This window comes from Cupressus sempervirens, chromosome 8 (genome assembly GCF_028749045.1).
Source record: "Cupressus sempervirens isolate cs-2001-9-10 chromosome 8, ASM2874904v1, whole genome shotgun sequence".
NCBI classification, from domain to species: Eukaryota; Viridiplantae; Streptophyta; class Pinopsida; order Cupressales; family Cupressaceae; genus Cupressus; species Cupressus sempervirens.
Genome location: NC_143125.1, coordinates 158,711,653 through 158,729,592, shown reverse-complemented (window position 1 = coordinate 158,729,592; position 17,940 = coordinate 158,711,653).

Genomic DNA, 17,940 nt, shown 5'->3' with positions numbered 1-17,940 from the left:
TGGATTTGATTTGATCATTCTGACAAGATGAAACAGGGGGAAAACATGGGAAGTTTAATTGTCGAATTATGAATTGAGGTGTGATTAAAAGTCATAGATATTCAGGATAGGCAATAGAAAGTAATATTTAATAGTTTGTGTTGAAAGAACAGAATTAGGTTAACCTTTAAAGAGATTGGTTGTTGGTTTAGTTTGATAATAGTATAGAAAATTTGATGAATTTAACCCAACATTTTACAAGTTTTGTTGTCGAAGAGTGTTTATTTGTCAATTGATTAGGTTAACTTTGTTTGAATGGAATTTTTGACTGTTCATTTATGAATTGGCATTGTACTACAATTATTACTTTACACTTGTGGTAATTAATGATATGGATATTTCTACTATATGATGATGTTGAGCGTTCATTCAAATTACTTTGTTTTGATCATAATTCATACCATACACATAGAACACTAAGGAATTCAAGATTTATATGACATTTATTTGTAATTCTGATTTGTTGTTGTCTTTTACATTTATATTTTATGCTTTATCCTTTTAAAGATTTTATTCTATGATTTATAGCAAATATTTTGAGTTGATTCCTTGTAACCTTACGACTGAAATCTTAAACCTTAATTAGAGAGCTCTAAACATAAACATTACTAAAAATAAATGTGTTAGAATTTTAAAAGGTCATTTAGATTAATTAATAGATATATATTATAGATTACCAAGACTATATATAAAAGTAACTTTAGATACCTATGGGACTAACCTAGATGAGAATAAAGATGGCATACTTCTTAGATACAAAAGACAAGCCAAAAGGCGGCATGAGAAGAGCTTGCAGAAAGATAAAAGAAGGAACAAGCTATGAACAAACTACTAGGGCCAGTTATGTTTACCAAGAGGGAAAGGTAAAAACAAACTACTAAGTCAACTAAAAGATAATGCTAAGCTAACTAGAGAAAATTATATGTATAAAAATAACCATATAATGAAACATTACATGGAATCCACAAGATCAAGGAGGCCAATTCTTGAAAAAAATATTATGGATTCTTCTGTTGGAGCTTCATCAACATCCAACTGATCTAGAAAAATCACTAGGCCTCCCAATTTCTTATTTGACTTGTTAAGGTTGGGAATGATGAATTCCAAGTTTTTCGAGTTGTTGTAGTCTACCGCAAGTGATGGTTGGTGCCCAAATGCTTGAAGATAGTTGAAGAACCAATTTGTATTTATGTCTTGGATTATTCTTCTTCACCTCAATAGAAACTAAATGCTTTCATTAATTTTTGGCCAATAGGAATTGAACCGGGTAGGATCATGCTATTGAAGGATGGGTCTAGCATGGAGCAAGCTTTCTAGGGGATAAACCATGTATCCCACTAGGTATGGAATTTCATGATTAACAGTTATGCTCAAGACCATGCGGTTGAGCCCTTCCAGCCAAATTTCATGAAATAGGTTATTGCATAGTTGGATAATATTCTCATGGGTAACATTAGCTTTAGCTAGATAGGGAAGGAAGGATCCTATCACTTCACTATTCATCCTCAAAGTGAAACCATAGTTAAATTAATTTTCCCCTATAACCCTAATGATAGCTAGCCTAGACATGTCATCTATAAGCATGAAAATATATTCCATCTTTTTGGCTTTACAGACCTAGTAAAATCTGTGGTATGATCTTCATATGCATGAAGTAGGAAAATAGTTGTTTCCATCAAGACTAAACAAGGGGGCCTACATACAAGACTAACAAGTCAAAAAAATAGACACCTAAACTAGATTCCAATGGGAGGAGAAAGGGACCAAATTCTTAAAATAGCTCAGGAGAAGAGGCCTAAAAATTCACGATGACTCTCAAATGATCTCGATTCATCTAGAGAGTTCTTTGGAGCACTAGAATTAATGATGAGGTGGAAGGGATTTCCAAGTTATCCCAAGTGCAACAACCTTTTAATAGAATAATTTGACATAGGATAGCTAATATTAATGGCTAGACCAACCTTGATCATAGGATTGACCATAGGCTATTTTATGTTTTTGATAGATAGATGCAAGCTCAACCATCTTTGGCTAAGATGCAAGTTTTAAATAATTTTATGAATACCTGGAGTTAGTTTGATATATCTCAATATATCTATGTCAGGTGAAGGACTCCCAATCTTATAGATGAGCAATATTTTTCTCGGAGGAGCCAAATTTGTTTTAACATTAATTGGGAAATGGTCCTTTTCCATTCTACTATATATCCCTATCAGGGATGATGGGTTATAAACTTATAAAAGTTGGTATAGGAGTTGAATACTTGAAGAGTTAAATCAAATATGATTATGAGTTATGAAAGGTGAAGATGGGGAGTTAAGACTTAAAGTTTTTTGAATAATGAGATATATCCCATTGTCAACTATTTAAGCAGTATGATGGATACCTTAAGGGATGTTTTATCTCTTTTGATGAAATTTCCTATGAGAGGGTTTTGAAGTTTATTTTAATTCTAATTTACTTTAATATTTTTTGTTTATTCTATTAGTAAGCTAAACTATGCTTAATATTTCCTTCCTTTGAATTATTGAATGTTGAGATCATTTATGGTATAAATTTCATCACCATCTGCTCCCTTATTTTCTAAATGATTTGCCTCTTTATTTCCTTCTCTAAAGATGTGTTGGATTCTAATTTCCTCAAATTTTTCAATGTGTTAGAGCATATTCCACTAGGGATTTGATTTTTCAGTTCAGAATGCCTCTCTTTCTAATTGTGTTCAGAATTATTTGTGAATCTCCTTCAATAATCATTTTTTAATACCTTCTTCTAGACATAGCTTTAGGTCTTCCATTAATGCTTCTAATTCTACAATGTTGTTTGAGGTTTCTCCTAGATATTTGTCTCATTTAGTTATCCAAATTCCTTCATCCAAATGGATTATGCATCATAGTCCTACCTTTCCTGGGTTGCTTCTTGAGGATCCATTAAAGTTTAGTTTTGCCCACCTTTTGGCAGAATTTCCCATTTACAATCTATTCTGGCTTGTTTATTTGATTTATTCTAGGTTAATGAGGGGATAATGAGGTTGCTATATTTTCTCTTTATTTTAGCATACCATCCTCCAAATTCCCCTTCTTCTACGTTTGAATTTCTAAGGTTGTTATTCATTACTTCTACTATGTTGGCTTCCATTTTATTAAGAAGAAATGTCATTGAAAATTCTTCATTGAGGAATATTATCCTATTCCTTTCTTTCCATATTTTCCATAATAGGATGAAGGGGGTAATTTTCCATAAGTTATTATAAATTTTTGAGTGAACCAATTTGGGCCAGCCTTTGAGGAAGTCACATAAGTTTGAAGGAAAGGTTATTTCCAATTCTATCTATGGCATAACCATTTCCAACAAGAATTCAAAAAATGACGTTGGTAAAGTAAATGTTCTACCATTTTACAATCTTTATGGAAAAGAGGGTATCTTGAAGGTCCCTCAAATCCCATCTTTGTGAATCTATTTACAGTTAGGATTCTTTTTTGGATTGTTGCCCATAGAAAAATACTAGCCTTGAGGAGGCAAGCTTGGTCCCAACAATGGTTGAGAGGGATTTCTATTTTGTCTCATCTTTGTGAGTTTAGGATTAGTTGATATCCCTTCTTAACACTATATTTCTCATCTTTAGAGGCCCCCTAGATTAATCTATTCTTCTTTTCTTTATGGTTTACTTGCCTTGAGTTAATAAGTTGTTTGAATAGTGATTTTCTTGATCAGATAAGTTTATGTCTTCTACATTTCTCCATTTCCCTCTTTTATTTAAACCATCATTAAGAGTCTATTTGTAGTCTCTAACATATTTCCTCCAAGTGTTTGATCATGCATTTTTTATATTTAGGGGTAGGTTGAAGTTGTTCAAAGATGGAAGTGCATCCGAAGAGTCCTACTAGAATAAGACTTCCTTGCGTTTACCTATATCCCAAGTCAAGTTGTTTTTAATTATGGGTTTGCATTGCATCATGAAGTTCCAACTTTTAGATCCTATATAAAACCAAATAAGTAGTACTCGCAATCATCCCAACTATCTAATTTCTTTCTAATTTATTTGGGTAACAAAAGGTATGACATTTGATATGTGGGGATGGTTGAGAATATTGATTTGATTTTGGTTGTTTGTCTTGCTTTAGTTAGCCATTTTCCTTTCAAAATTTCTATTTTCTTATATATTTTATCAGTTATAGGGTTCTATGGCTTGTTATCTCTCATGTTTTTTCTAGCTGCATGCCTAAGTATTTACAAGGAAATGTGCCTTTTTTTATATCCCCTAAAGTTACAAATTCTCCTTTCTATGTTTGGTTTTGTATTAAGGAAGAAATTTTTTGATTTATCAACATTTACCATTTGTCTTGATGCTTTTTTATAAGTTTTTATTATATTTTTGAAATTATGTGCTTCTTCCATTGAACTCTCTTCAGGGAGGATAGTGTCATCTTCAAATGGTTGGTGTATGATGTTTGGTACTCCTTCTTGTGTTGTGACTCCCTTTATGTCCCCATAAGCTTGAGCCTTTTTTATTTCTCTACCAAAGACTTCTTCCATTATAATGAAGAGGAATGGTGAAATTGGGTATCCTTTCTTAATTCCTTAAGACATTTTAAAGAAACCCTTAGCGGTGTCATTAATTAGGAGAGATATTTTGGGAGTGGTGATGCAAATGAAGATTAAGTTTATACATTGTCAAGAGAATTCAAATTCTTCTAATGATCTGCATAGGAATATTCAATCTAATTTATCATAGGCTTTATGTATGTCTAGTTTCATCAGCATGCAAGCTTCTTTGTTAATTTGTGTCGAGTGGATTGTTTCCTATATGATTATTATTTCATCAAGGATTGGCCTTCCTAGAAAAAAATGTATTTTTTCTTCAAATATTATCTTTGGTATAGCCATTTTTAGCCTATTTTCTAGCACTTTAGATAAAAATTTACAGACTCTATTAGAAAGGGCAATTGGTCTAAAGTCCCCAGGTTCCTCAATTACTTTTTTTTTGGAATTAAAGTTAGGAATTTTTTATTGATTTATGTTAGTAAGGAGCCAAAGTTTCTACTAGTTTCAATTTCTTTCTAGAGATTAGTTCCTAGGTTGTTCCAACAGTTTTGAAAGAAAAAGGCTTGAAAGCCATCTGGACTTGGGGACTTATCTAGGTTTATACTAAAAAGGTTTGATTTGACTTACTCTATTGAAAATGGTTTATTTAACAATTTATTATCTTCTTTAGTGATTAATTTTGAAATAGTTCTTTCCATTACCTTTCTGTAAGGGTAGAGATTTAATTTTTGATACTCTATTTATATTTTTGTTGTTTATGGTGCTATTGTGAAAGAATTTGGTGTCACAGTTTCCTTTTGTTAACCAATTCTCCTAGGATTTTTGTTTCCAATAGATTTCCTCTTTAGCAAGTATATTTTCTTATTTTACTAAAAGTTCTTTTTCTTTTATAAATATTTCATTCTCCTTTCCATTTTTTATTACTTCTTTATTATTATTTTTTAGTTCTTCCTCATTATCTAATTTATCCTTGAAGATGTTAAAATCATTTTTATTCCATTTTAAATTTTTTCTTTTAAATCTTTGAGTTTGGATACAAAGAAAAGCATTTTAAATCCTTCAAAGATACTCTCACCCCACCATTGCCTAATATTTTCCATAATGGTGTCATCTAAGAACCACATTTTCTCACAATTGAATGGATTTCTTGAGGGTTTTAATTCTTCTTCAATCTCCAATCTTATAGGCTAGTCATCTGAACTAGCATTGGGAAGTATCAAAGATTGAATTGCATAGTTAAAATTGTTGAGGTCTCCCTTAAATAAAAACCTATCCAATCATTGTACTATGTGGCTGAAATCTAATCTTATGTTGTTCGATGTATATAACCCATTTGTCAGTGGTATGTCAAATAAGTTATCCCTTGTGATCCACTCTTTGAAATCAATCAATATTTGTGAAATGGATTTTTTTCCAAATGTTTCTTCTAGGTTTAAGAGGGTATTGAAGTCTCCTCCGATGCATATGTTGGTTGACTAATAGTTTCTCATAAATATCTTGATTTCTTCCCAAATTGCCTTCATATATGTTGTAGGCGTTGGTCTATACACATTTATGATGATAAGATGGATATCATTTTTATAACTTTAGATTTTCTCCCCATCTAGTTATTCATTATTGTTATTCTATGGTATTTTATCTTCCTAGGGTCCCAAATAACCCCAATGCCTCTTGATGCTCATGTTGATTCTATTATATCCGATTTCTAGATTCCTAGTTTTTTTTGAATTTTTCTCCTACCTCTTTATTTAGTTTGCTTTTATATATTTAAATCAATTCTAATTCAAATGGTGTTAAATTGTGCTTGAATAAGCACTTCTTGTTAGGGGCATTCAATCCCCTAACATTCCTTGTGGTTATCTTAATTGTGTTGTGGGAAGAAACTCCCCCTTCCCTAGATGTAGAGTGTCTCTTGTTTTCTTTTGGTGTCTTGCATTACTTGTTGCTTCTCTAAGTTTTGCTAGGGATTTCCTGCCTCTTTTTTAAATCTTCTTACCACATTTTGGTGTTGCCATACCTTCCAAAGTTTCCTCTAGTCCTAATTTATTCATATTTTCATTTGCATTTTTTAATGTTGTTTTCCATTGATTCATCAACAATATCCTCATTATCTTCTTTAAGTTCCTTCAGCAATTGATCACATAAGTCTATCCTATCTACATTAGTGTCCTGAAGAGGATCTCATTGTACATTGTTGCTATCTTCCTTAGTGTTTTCTTGAATGTTTTCTAGGAGGTCTTGAACTCCAAATTCTTCCCATCTCTAATTGACATTTGATACTTTCTCACTTTCCTTATCTATGTTCTTCATCTTATCTGCGTCCTTACAACTATCTTTATTGAGCCTACTTAGGAAGGTTTTAGCTTTAATTGATGTGCAGTTGCTGCTTTGATTTTCCTTATTTTCATTCTCCCTATGATTTAGAATTATCTCAGGAGATTCAAATGGATTATTCCCATTGGTAGGTGTTTGGAAGAATTTATAAGTTTTCCTTTTGGCTTGTTTTTTCTTCTTTTTGACTATAATGTGTTTCCACTATACTGATGTTGTTGGGGGTGTATTACTCCATTCTTTTGTATTTCCTTTGTTTCCTATGACTAGAGTTGTTGATGTATCTTGATTTTTTTTTGGATTACCTTTATTGTATTGTTCATATATGCTATTAACCCCTTCATTAATACTCTCCATGTTGTTTTTGTTTTCTGAGTGGGGGGTTTTTTTGTTGATGTTTTAACCCCTTTTCCTAACTGATCTATGTGCATTTTTTATCCTCCCCTTTTGCTAAAGTTCTGATTTTCTTTCTTCATTTTCTCTTCTTATTTTATTTGTTATGAGGTTTCCTCTTATATATTCTTTTTCAATGTTTATTCCTTCTTGTACATCTATTATCGTGTTCTTGGTTGTTACTATGCCACTTTCCTTCCCCCTATGGATATTTTCTATTTTGAATATTTTCAATTCTGACCCTACTGGTTTCCCTATTTTTTATTCTTTAATTTCTTCCTTTATCTTTCCATTAAATGTTGCATATTATGACTTTCCTAGGCTGCTTGGAGGGGATTTATTACTTTTACTTCTTGAGTATTTTCTTTGACCCTCATGTTATTCTGATCTTCCCTCTCCTTTAATGTTTTTAATTGGATGTTAGATTAAGTGTACCCCTCACGTATTTGTTCCTATATCATCATTTGATCCTCAATGTCATTTTGAGTAAGTGAGAGTCCACAGGTCCATTTTTTGTAGAAGTTTATGCTACTTATGATGTCCTCTGATAGTTGTTTTTCTTCTCTACATTGATCACAATGAAGTGATCTAGAGATTTTGTTCTCTAAATCACTAAAATAGCTTTTTTTTGTAGTATTTTCTAGAACTTATTTTATCATTCTCTCATGCTCTGGATTCTTGAATTTGATCTACTTTTAGATTATACTTATCTTCTTCCCTTATCTCTCCTTCTTCTAGTTATTCCTTGACTTCCCTTTTTTCTATCATGTTATTGACCTTGGCACCCTTATTCTTGGCTTCCATATGTGGGTTTGGACTTTTCTTCTCTTGGTCTATGTTTCTAATATGAATCATTTTGAGGGTTTCCTTGAGGCTTAAAGTTCTTTTTATGAATTTATAATTGAAAGTACTTTTTTTAAAAAATAAATAAAAGAGGGGTAAACGCTTTGACCTGGAGCTATGAACCAGTGAGGCCACAAACGGGGACCTCATCCCCATGAGATTTGAACCTTGATGGGAAGGATAAAAACACAACAACTTAACCATCACAACATGCCACTATTGGCATAATTGAAAGTACTTATTTGAGTCTAGTTAAATAATTTATTTTATCTTCCCTTCATATTTGGAAAGTGATATATTGTAGATTGACCTATTGGTTATAATTTTAATGTATTTAAGTTCATCTCTTCCTATTTCCATTTTTAGAATAAATTTGATATCATGTGATTCATCTATGTTGGAATCTAGACCTATGAAATCTCCTAGGCCTTCCCCTATTTGTTTTAGTATTTGAATATGTTTAAGTTCTAGAGGGAAGGCTTTACCAATAAATAAAAAATGTGCTTTCTAATTTTTTACCTTGATTTCAATATAGTTCGGTTCCCATTTAAATAATTTTATAGAGAAATCTTTGTAATAGTAATGTGAAATACAAATAAAATTATTGTTGAAGATCTAATTGAAAAGATCATTATTGAAGAAGGGAGATTGTTGATAAAGAATGTTTTCAATCATTGTTTTGTCACTAATGTCAAACCTACTATTTGTTGGAATGACAAATGCTTATAAGATCCAAGTACTATCACTTAGTTGATTGATGAAGATGATTTAATCAATAAGATGTAACAAAAGAACCTAAGGGAAAGGTTGAGTTATGGTTTTGTAATGAAGTATAAGGATCAGTTAAGACAATGGTAAAATGATGTATTGATAATACACTTGATGATACAAAGGTTGGCCACACTTAGAAACTCTAGACGAATAAGTTGTAACAAAGCTATCTGCAAAGCTTGACTAAATTCATTAGTGGGTGCCAAGCAAGTTAGTTCATGCCAAGAAGATTATTAGTAAGTGCCAAGAAAATGCAAAATCTAGTGTGTGCCAAATGAAACAAAAGGTGCTGAGCAAGTTCAAGTGTCGAGCTAGACAAAAATGTAATAGGTGTCAAGCATCACTAAACTTTAGTTGATGCCAAGTGAATCCACAGTACATGCCAAGCATCGATAAAACATAGTTGATGTTGAGTAACATAGTATGTCTCGAGTATCAAAAAGTCAATAGTGTCGAGCTGCTGCATTATTTGAAAGTCAAAGATTCAACAAATCTGAGCCGACAAAGTTTGTTACCTTGAATTTTGTGAACTAGAGGGAAGATAAGGATGTTAAGCTGGTGGCACATAATTTTAAGTAAACCATTTTTAGGTGAATATAGGTGGATTCTAGATGATGTTTCTAGAAGAAACAAGATAAGAGGTAGATACATCGTATCTTACCTAATCTATTTGAACCAAAAAAAAGAGTGGGAAGATTAGAGTGGGAAAAGTATTCTAGACTTCTATTTAAGGAGTTACAGGTCAAGAAGCAAGTGTGGTTGGTTGGAGAAAGTATGTAGTGTCAAGGAGAAGGCATCGAGAGGGAGGAATAGAGTACATAGACTCTACTTTGATAGGTGACCACATAGGTGATTGCATTGCCACAACAAGCATGGAGACTCAGGGAGAAAAAGATTGAAAGGAGGACAAGCTATTAGTACTACAGAGACTAAAAGCCAAGCAAATTTGTGAGCTAGATTGAGATCTAAAATCTGCAAGCTATGTTGTGAGTTGTATCAGATCAAAAGCCCTTATTGTTACTCTCTAGCAATTGTATCAGTTAAGGAAAAAATCCTATGGACTTAGGTTAGTTTAATAGCCATTGTGTAAATCCTTTAACAGGGTGACATTCCAAGTGAATGTTCTAAAGACCTTTAACTAGGCCCACTTCTAATAGGGTGGTTGACATCCTTTAACTAGGTCACATTTAATAGTGTATTTTTTAGCCTTTAACAGGGCAAGCCTTTCAAAGAGCATCACTTCAGAAGAGTGAGAAAGGAGTAGCATGTTACTGGTAGTTTTTCTCAAATTGGGTTTCCATGTAAATCACTGTGTTATGTGTTGATCTTTCATGTCTTATTCCTGCATGTTGATTTTTCAGTAACTTGCTAAGATGTATGTTTAGCTTGGATGCATGGTTAATTTAAATGGGCACACTATACTTAGGGAAAAAGTTTTATTAGGACATTTGGACCTTGAATAACTAATTCACTCCCCCCCTCCTAGTTATTCTAAAGCATTTTTAACAATTATCCCTAATATATTTGTTTTTACAATGAATAAAAATTATCTTATTAGAAATAGTAGAGATAATTACCTAATTTCTGTAGTAGTCCTTAAGCTATCTTTTGAGGTTGGTCCCTTTAGTTTTAATCCCATTATAGTAGGTGTATATCCCTAATTCTCAACACTCCAACCACCTATTTTCATTGTATTTTTTAGTGATTATTAGCATATTCTTGAAGATGTTTTTCTTCTCAATTAGATTGAAGCACTTGTTGATTATTGGGGGGGATCTGCTATTCATCATTAACCTTGTAGTCTCTCTACTTTTAGGGAGACCAACACTTGGGGTATTTTTATTCATGCTAATTACAAGTTTTGAGATTTTGAAGAAGGCATTCTGAGCTTATGAGGAGGGATATTCACACTTTTTTATAGTGTATTTAGAGATCTAGATTTGCTAAGTTTTCTTACTTCTAAGGGTTTGTATCTTTTCCACCTAATGGGATACTATTTTCATCTAATATTTTCTTAGGGAACTCTATGTTAAGGTTTCTTTTAATTGAGAAAAAAGGTTGTCTCCTATTTTCTCTTATTAAATCTTGAGAGGGATTTCTAGCTAAGACTTGAGCTAGTAAAATCTTGAGAGGGATTTCTAGCAAAGACTTGAGCCGGTACCTGATTGTTTCTATGTGCTTCTCCTTGAATGAGGATTGGAGTCTGGGTCAGTCCTTGACTTCTTTTCTTCACCAATTCATCTTTTGCATACTTTGTCTTGAAAAATAAAATTTCCCACTATTTTTTATTCTTCACCCCTATTTCCAACTTAGGCTCGAGGATGCATTGACTTTGGTTTTTATCGATGCCCTTTAGATCTGGATTTGGTCTTGGGATGTGATACTCCATGGAAATATGGGGTAGAGGTTCCCTAGCTGATATGTTAGTGGATTTTGCATTTTATTTTTTCATAATATGATGTTCTTTTCTGCTCATTTTGTTTTCCTACTAGCCACACACGCTTTGTGTGTTTGATTGGGGTTTACTTTCATTGCCTTTTTCTTTCCCCAAACCTCCTTCTATCCTTCAATTTATTTATATTGTATTTTTGGAGGTTTTAGAGGATCATATTTTTTCCTCAAGCCATTGTCAGTTTTGAGAGTGATGGTTTTTGTGCCCTTTTTGGTTTTTTCTTTTAGAGTTTCTCTGATTTCCTTCCTCCTTTATTCATGTAGCTTTGATCTGATTTAGGACTTACAGGATTATCATTTAATCCTAACAATTAGATATAAATTCTTGATCCTTGCAGTAAATGCGTGGTTATGTATCTTAAACTGTTGAAATTACAAGAAGATTTATGCTTTAAACACTTAAAATTAACAATGTGTTTAATAACATAAAATAAAGAACATAACTAAAAAAAAGAGAGAAATAAGAAAGAGATAGAAGAGATGCAAACCATTTGATAACACAGTTCATTCGGTTAGGACTATGTCTTCGGGTCTACTTCTCAATTTGGGGACCACTTTATTAATGTTGCCAGGCAAAACACGCCTTCTTACAACATCCAAGCTTTAGCCTTTACAGTCTCCCTCTTTCGCACTTGAAGATAATAACTTCATGTTTACAATAATCTCTCACCCACAAACTCTCTCAAGAATTACAAAACTTCTCCCAAGGGAAAATTTTCTTCCAAGCTCTAATTGAAGAATGCCTTTACAAAAGGACTGCACCCCTTTTTATACATGAATTTTTCCCAAAATGGCCTATAATGAAAATATACAAAAATAGAGCTTTAACAATTTACCCTCTCGAAAATACCCCATGTTCATTTTCAGCCATTTGTTTTTATTTCATTTTTGGGGGCTAAAACATCCAAAAACCCGTTAATTAAGGAGGTGGCAGTATCACCTTTAAAGTATAAATAAATTGTAGCACATATGCATGTTTAATTGTGCAAGTGGCGCAACAGTCACAAAACTTTTAGCAAGGGGGCCGATTGGGGGTTCAACTCCTGCTGGTTGTCTTTAACCTGAAATAGTGGCGGTTTAAGGTTAAATAGTAAATTTGTTATATGGTTATTATGAACTTTGTATGGTCTAGTGGCAAAGAGAAAAAGTTGGAAGAGGGAGGTTCATGGTTCAAACCTCCTCAACCATCTTTGCTACAAGCAAATTCACATGAAGGAGCCTGAGGTGCCATGTGGTACTATTTTATTTGCACACATCTTTGACATGTGTCATCCCCTGAGCTATTGATATCATGATGATGTCATCACTATTACATTTTGCCTTCAAAATTCAAATTGTCATAACTTCTTTATATGAGCTCCATTTTTGACAAAACGAACGCCATTGGATAGCTTTCATTGGGCTCTTCATTTTGAAATCCATTGTTGACCACTTTCAAGATGGTCTAATTTTGCTCCTTATCTGGCCCCCTGGTCTGCCTATTGACCAGAACTTTGACCGAGTGCAACTTCTGCATACGAGCTCCTTTTTTGCCCGTTCAAGTTGCGTCGGGTTCCATTCTCTGAGCTCTTTGCAGTGATGCTAAATTTGAGAGATTATGAGACTATTGAATTTTTGGCCTTCTAGATCCACCTGGATCAAGCTTAGCTAGTAATTCAAAGATTACTATAATCGATGATCACTTTATCCTTTAGGCTCTATCAGACATGGTGATTGGAGCATGTGTGGGGGGAAGATCACATGGTTTTTGAACTCCCTTCAAACCTAATGCCATTTGGTAGAGTTTTTTATGCGTATTCATTTGCTCACACTACTATTTTTGCTAATTTTGCCATTTTTTTCTTAATATAAATAATGTTGTGATGCTTTTCCTATTTGAAAAAATAAATATATTTGATTTTATATACCAATAAATGTCTTCCTTCTATGGAATGGGTCCTCACTTGTTACCTTCACAATGCTTGGTTTGTCCATTATTTTTCAGTTGAAGGTAAACTGGTTTTATAGGGACCAGACATCCAAGTTACAAATGAAAGAAAGTTGTTAAAAAGATATAGTCAACTACTAAAAACAAAATGGATGCAAAAAAAATGCTAAGAAAAAGAGAAAAATAAAGGGGAAACATGCTCCAAATCACCTACAAAGACTTAACTAAATCTATATTTTTACAAATAAAATCTTCATTTATGCTCTTGACCTTGTTAAAAATGCAATTCATAAGAGTGATGTCCTTGTCCTTGCTTCCATGTCTGGTAGTTAGCCCTAGGATAGTATTTTTTTCCTTCTTACCAACACTAGTAGTTATATCCTAAACAAGTCTATAGTCATCTTGGTGACCAAATATTACAAATTTAAAGGTGAAGCAAGAGTGTCTTTAAACAAGGCTTGAAGATGTTGAAAAAACACATTTCTCAACCTTGTAATATGTTCTAAAATATATAAATATCTTTTCCCCTATGTGTTAGTTCCTTATAAAAAGGAATATTATTTTTCAAAAGACAATTTTTCCATAGTATAATATAGAAGACCCAGTTTTAGAGATTTTATGATTCATTTCATGACAAATGTAAGGGTAAAAAGAGGGGAGAAGAATTTGGACGCAAGAGACTATTTTTAACCTAGATTCATGCCTATCTTGGGAAATACATGTCAAGGATGGTCAACATGTGTCAGGAGGTTAAGGACATGGCTTTGCAAACCACAAGCAATTTCAAGGTTTTGAGAAACCTATAAAATGAGGACTTGAGGAGGAGTTTGAGTATCGAGTTCTATTTGTAAGATTGGATGCTACAAGGATGCTACTAAATTTCCTTTACGATTGAGTTAAGGTGAAGCTCCTATTAGAACTTGCATTTCAATTGTGTTGTAATTTTTTGTTGATTTGATAATACAATATGAAGTTTTGGAGTGTGGAGTATTTTTCTTTTAATAGTTTTCCCCATAGAAATCACTATGTTATGTGTTTAATATTTTTAAAAAAATGTTCTTATTTGTTTCTTGAAATATCTATAATAGGTAATTTTAAATTTTCATAATTATCATCGCAAGATTAGTATAAGAATATTTTCTGCATACCTTTACTTCTTACAAGTAGTACCAGAGCCTAACAAGTTTTGGTGTTATTTGTTGGGTACATAATTTTCAGAACTAATCAAGGTTCAAGTGGGATCTTGTTCAAATTCATTCATTTTTGTAGTGTGGGATAGTAAATATAACAATTACATCAGGGAGGATTGAGGTAAAGAAGTTTTTGGCACAAAATTTGACAAATGGAAGTTGGATATGGAAGATTTATTGATTAATTGGGATTTATTTGATGTAGTGGATGAAAAATGTCCAAATGCCTATGGACCCAACTTTAGTTGCATTGTATGATGTGTTGGATAAAAAACTAAAGGTATTATAAGATTTTTTCTTGTAAACTCAATTTTGATAAATGCCCACAAAGAATCTACTTCAAATAAGATTTACAAGAAGCAAACTGAGATGTATCAAAAAAATTATGAATAAGATTTTCTTGAGGAGTAATTTGCATTCCTTGAGAATAGATGAAGGTGGAAAAATGTATACGAATCTAGAAATAGTTAATATTTTGGTAACTTAGTTGACCTTAGTAGGGGTTTTGATGGATGAAGAAAAAAGGTGGCAAATATTTATATGTTCATTACTAGACTCATGGGACAACCTTTCATGGCCATAGAGACCATTTCCATTGTGTTTAAGATGGAGGATGTTGTTGGCTCTCTACTTCATAAGGAGATGAGAGCAAAGGTCTCTCTAAATTCCAAAGATGCTTTTAGTGTATGAAGGAGGTCAAGAGAAAGAGACACAAAAGAATTGTGGCATGAACATTCTAAATCCAAGAATAAGGGAGATCAAAATACCATAGTAATTCTAAGGCAATATTTTGGAATTGTAGAAAACCCAATTATTTTTCAAAGGATTGTGAAGAGAAAAGAAAAGTAAATATTCTTACTCTTATTTTGAGAAGGAGGATGGAGATGATTTTATTATAGCCTTGACCATTTGTATATGTGATAATGCATGGTCGATAGACTTAGATGCATATTTCCACATGACTCCTAATAGAAACCATTTTAGTAAGTATGAAATTTTTAATGGTGATAAGGTATATTTGGGTGATAACTGTTGGAAATATATAAGGAGTAATTGAGAGGGTGGGGGGGGGGGGTGGGTGAATTAGTTACCACTAAAATATGTCCCAGATCCCTTAGATGTCAACAATAAAATTTAGAAATCTAATTGCTGCTATTATTCGACAAACACACAAAAAATGTTGTAACTCGATAAATGTATAGTGATTTACTTTTAGCTGATCTTGAACATTCACAGTGATTAATTTGCAAGCATAAGAGAAATAACATGAACACATGAGACACCAAGATTTAATGTGGAAGCCCAATATGAGAAAAACCACCAATGTAACTAGTTACTATTTTTCACTCTTTTGAAGTGAGCCCTGTTAGGAGCCAACTTGGTTAAAGGTTACAAAACACATTGTTAGGTGTGACCTTATTAGAGGATTTGATCACCCTGTAAGGAGTGGCCTTGCAAGAGGTCTTAAAACAATTCAATGGAACTATCACCTTGTTAGAGGATTTACAACTGGTTGTTAAACCAACTCTATTAAGAGATTTAGATCATTGGTACAATGGTTAGAGAGTAACAATGAAATGACCTGATTGTGATGCAACTGAATTGCTGATTATAGATCTCTATTATGCTTCATACTTGATCCTTCCTGATTGAATAATACTTTTCTACTTCACAAGGATACCTGCTTATCCTTCAAGTTTTCTCTTACTCTTTCTTTCTCAATTCAATCAACACACTTGCACACATACTAAAAATCTCAACTTGACCCTTCATTTATATCATCCAGATTGTCAAGTCGACTGAATTACAAATTAAAATAACCAATAATCATTACCACAGTTGGATAGAACCAATACTTAAAATAAATAAGCTTCTTATGTCAAAACAACAAAATCCTTCATTGGCCGACCCTGCTTGATAAACACTGGTTCTGAGATGATTTCCTGTGTTAACCAACAAAAGCTTGGTTAACACTGTGAACTTTCGAAAATCCTTTGACAACCAAGTGAACTCGGTGAACACTGACTTTGTCCAACTTTCCTTCGCTAACCATGAGAACTCGATTAACACTGTTTCTTTCCTGAATTCCTTTGATGTCCGAGTGAGCTCGGTAGACACTATCTTCATAGAGTAATCTTTAGGAATGCTCGGTAGACAAGGACAATTGTCTTGCTGACCAAGTGAGCTCACTAAGCACCAATTGACAACTGATATGACATTTGTGTAACATCAAAGACAACACACAATTAGACAATTGTTTTGTATATGTGATAATGCATGGTTGATAGACTCAAATGCATATTTCCAGATGACTCCTAATAGAAATTTTTTCAGTAAGTATGAAATTTTTGATGGCGATAAGGTATATTTGGGTGATAATAATTTTCTTTATATTGTTTTTGATAAGGTAAACAGGTTTTAAGGGGTCTTGAAACCCATAAGTTTAACATCAAGAAAGGCTGAAAATAAGCGAAAAAATGCCCAGCCAAAACATAAGCCTTACGGCTGAAAATAAGCCCAAAGGCCCAGCCCGAAACAACTGCCCACTAAAAAGGCCAGAGAACCAACCAGAAAAACAGAGACCAGACAAAAAGCCAAAGCCAGGAGAAACAAAAACCAAAGGACAGAGACCCAACCTAGCAGACTACTTCTCCATCTCGAGCATGGTCTGGGCAGCTTCGGCGCACTCTTGTTGCTCTTCTGCCTTATGATCCTGGGCGTTCGTCAAATCCTGCTCCATAGTGCTGTCCTTGGCTTTATCCACATCCAGCCTATCTTTGTCTCTGTTCTTTATATTGTTGGTAATGGAAGTATTCATGTGAATATTTTTTTATGGTAGAATTAGACGATTTGATGGTGTCTTACACATCATAGGACTAGATATAATTTTAAATTTTTTTTAAAAAAACCAATAGATGCATGTGTTGCATGTACATTTTTCTAAAGAGGGAGTAAAAATAGTTAGAAGTTTTATGGTGATAGCAAGAGGAAGTGGATTGGGTACATTACACCATCTTGATACATGCATAATTGAGTGCAATAACACCTCCAACAAGATTGTGACAAATGTTAATTTGTTGGAAATGAAGAGGGTTTCTCTTTCAGTAAATGGTCATGGTTTTTGGATACCCAAGGGTGCTTTATCTAGTAAAGAAAAGTTCCTTTTAGAAAAGAAAATGTTATGGCACCAGAGACTTGACTACATAGGTAATAATGATCTACATACCTAGATAAATAATAACCTTATTGAATGATTACAATCGTGAATTTAATTTTTTAGAGCATTATATTAAGAGAAAGTAAAATTGATTTCAATTTTACTCGAGTTTTCTTAAGTCCAAATGTATTTGGTCCACATAATGCTCCTTCTATTGGTAAATCAATTTACTATGCTTCTTTCATTGGTGATTTTTTTAGAAGAACATGCGTTTATTTTCATAAGAGTAAAGATAA